General features: G+C 46.8%; 1 pseudogene; it reads right to left on the reverse strand.

The window, feature by feature from the left end:
- Positions 1 to 1,267: 1,267 nt before the first annotated feature.
- On the reverse strand, positions 1,268 to 2,619 carry LOC118858613 (annotated as a pseudogene).
- Between the last annotated feature and the right edge of the window lie 781 nt (positions 2,620 to 3,400).

The following is a 3,400-nucleotide window of genomic DNA, read 5'->3' on the forward strand; positions in this document are numbered from 1 at the left end:
TACACAATGGGATCCAATGGTATCATAGCTAGACATATTTTTTTCAGTAAATGAATGAACAAGCATTAGATAAGTGACTACTCTCTGCTAGGTACCAGGGCACAAACACAAAATTAAAAAAAAAATCCTTGTCTGAAGGAATCTTAAAGTCTTTTGGGGAGAGATAACACATACATACACACATACATACATACATACATATACACATTTATTTACACACAAACTACAATAACTTAAAACTTTGGTAAGACTTTTGGAACATCCAAAGAAAATAGATACGAAATAAATTCAAGGAAAATTTGTGGGGAAGCAACTAGCAGCTTGGGTATACTGGATTTCATTATTTTGAAAGAATGTTTGTTGGGACATTATTAAATGTATTATACCTATACCATTAGACAATTTCAAAGGTTCTATCTTCATGAGTAATGTAAATTGAGAAAATGAATCAATTATTTAGTGAACATATTTTAGGATACATCCAATGAATCTTTGATCTCATCAATATTAGTATCTATTCTAAAAATACATATCACAAACCATTCCCTTCCTATGCAGTTGTGCATCTATGTAATACCCACCATGTTGTGACCTCTCTCAAGTTTTCTTTGCATTGTATGGCTACCAGAGAAGTCTTATCCAACCTTTAGTGAATCTTCTGAGATTTCCTCAGAAGCAAATGCCTGTGGCCTGAATTTTGCAAATAACTACAACTCAACACTTCACAAGGACTTCTGAGATTCATGATACTATCACTACTTTCAACCTTCCCATTCAGCCTTTCTTCATAGGTGGTTTAACAAAGGATGACACTAAGCATTAACTTTCTTTTTTGTTTGACTCACAATTCACCTTTATTTCATTCTAGGGATACAGAGATTATCCTGCTTCCCTCAAAGGAACAAAACTGTCCTGGGCATATAGAATCCCCCAAAATGGGTGAGCAGAGGCTTCACGGTTCTCCACACCTACTTCTGTTTTGGAGGCAAAGGGGCCTCCTAAAGTCCTCCTACAATGAGGAAACTGGTGGAGGCAACCAAGACAGCCTCACTCTCAGTAAACCTCTTCATGTAATTAGAAAAGACCAGTCTCCAGCTATGTGTCTCTGAGACTCTGTCTTCCAGGCCCAGTCTCTTTCCTAGGATAACCTTCCCTCCCACTACCTCACCTTTTCCAGCAGAACACAGGGCATGAGCCTGCTAGTAAGGAAACCTCTAGCAGCAGGAGACAGGAAATTAAGAGACAGTTCCAAATACCTGTCTCCCATCACCATCATTACTTCAATATCCCACCTTGTTCCTTCCCATCATCATTCCCAATCTGTAGGAGGTGGGACGGTAAGAGGTTCTGCATTCTTTCACAACACTCGAAACCGGGGTAGAAGAGTGGCCAGAGTTTTTCAGTTAAGGTATCAGTAAAAGTATAGATGTGGGAGCAGCCAGTGACATTGTAGAAAGACAGTGTGCCAGCCTCATAGTCCAGGAATACACCCACCCGTTTGCATTTCACTTTTATGCAGAGAGGGGTGAAAGGTGAGGTCGTGGCTGCCTATTTGTCCCCATTCCACAGTCGCACCCTCCAGTGTCCTGTCTCAGGCAGTGATCTTAGCTTTTTCTGCTCAGAGTCCTGGCACACACCTACTGCCCCGCCTCCACCTCCCAGTAGTGCCGACCCGAGGTGAAGCCCTCTGTGGCCAGGACACAGAGGTTAAAAGGTAAAGCACCGAGGTGTGTCAGGCAAGTCTCGAAGCCTAGTTTCCACAAACTTGGCACATTTTCGGTCCTCTGATAGGCCTAGGTTAGGGTGAGCTGTCTCTGGGTCCAGGATCACATCCGTTTTGCGGTGTGTTCTGGTCGTCCTTGAGCACCTCGAACCTGCCTATAGGCACTTGCCCTCTCTCTAAGCAGCGAGGCGGTCAAGGTCTCGACGTTGCTCCCCAAGCTGGGCAGCATTTCCCCGAAGCCTCTGCCCGCTGTCTTGTTCCTCCTCCTCCTCCAGTCGAGAGAGCAGAAGCTGCTGCGCTTCTAGCCCTCGATGTAACTCCTCAAAACTCCCCTGCAATTTGTTGCCGCCTACTTTCCACCGGACGCTTGAGTTCCCCGGGTTTCTTCTCTTCGGACGACTGGCACTGCATCATCTCCTGCAGTTTTGCTCCAGACACTTCTGCAGCTTCTCCTTGTGCTCCTGTGCGGCATCCTCCAGTGGCACGACGGTGTGAGCCCGGTGGGCACTGGAGATCTTGCACACCAAGCATACGGGTTCCTGCTCCTCACAGCAAAAGAGGTTAAGGGCTTCATGGTGCTGGGGGCAGAGACTCTCATCTCCGGCCTTCCGCTCGACCGCTCGAAGCTGTTTGGCGATTTCCACCATGTTGCCCAGTTGCCTGTTGGGCCAGAGACTGCGATAACGCCATGTCCTTCCGCAAACAGGGCAGGGGAAGTCTCTTTCCAGTTCCTCCCACCAATGGGTAATGCACGCCCGGCAGAAACTGTGCCCACATTCGGTGATGACAGGCTCCTTCAGGTAGTCCAGGCACAGTGCACAGCTTGCCTCTACCTGTAAGTTTTCCAGGGCTGCAGCAGCTGAGGCCGCGGCCTCAGTCAGGCCTGTATCTGCCATCACTCACCTGGAGAAGAATTGTAGTCTGTAGTTCAGGAGCCAAGATGGAACGCGAAAGGGAAGTTCCACCTAGCCCTCCCCCAAGTGCTGATCCGGGGGCCCGGAGGAACACAGCCGCCGAGGCCACTGCCTCCTCCTCCAGCCTCGAAAGGATACACGTAATACGCACTGGAAGCGGAATCTACGCTGCGCGAGAGACGCCCCCACTAAAGCGTCGGTGCCTGCGGCCAGGATGGGAAGGGTGACATCGCCAACACGCTGTGGGTGTAAACTAGGCCTAACCCCGATAACGTGGGGCCAGAAGGGATTAAGGAAAAGCGGATGTGGGCGGTTGCGTGCTACATGGCCATGGACCCGTGAGGCCTAGAGCAAAGGGCCGAAGGAGAGAGCGCTGGGGACGCAGCACATGACTTTCTACAATTATGGAAACATAACATATCCTAGAAAACGTCTGATCCAATTCTTCATTCTATAGACAACGATATTCAGGTACAGAGTAGTGCTGTGATTTTATCAAAGTCAAGGCTAACTTTTTTTTTTTTAACTTAACATGGATTCCTATCAAAAGGTTTTAAAATTCCCACAGGTTATCAGCTGGAGGTTGCCCTCATCATTACCAACTTTGAGCTCTTAGTTACAAGATTACTTATTTAATTAAAACAAGTTCAGTGGTGTTTCATATATTATACCTATCATTTCCATTTGAGTCCCGGAGGAACTGTAATCACATATAAACTATTTCTGGGTAGCCTACAAACCATTTAAAAACTTGAAATTCTGA

Source organism: Trichosurus vulpecula, chromosome 7 (genome assembly GCF_011100635.1).
Source record: "Trichosurus vulpecula isolate mTriVul1 chromosome 7, mTriVul1.pri, whole genome shotgun sequence".
In the NCBI taxonomy this organism is placed as follows: Eukaryota; Metazoa; Chordata; class Mammalia; order Diprotodontia; family Phalangeridae; genus Trichosurus; species Trichosurus vulpecula.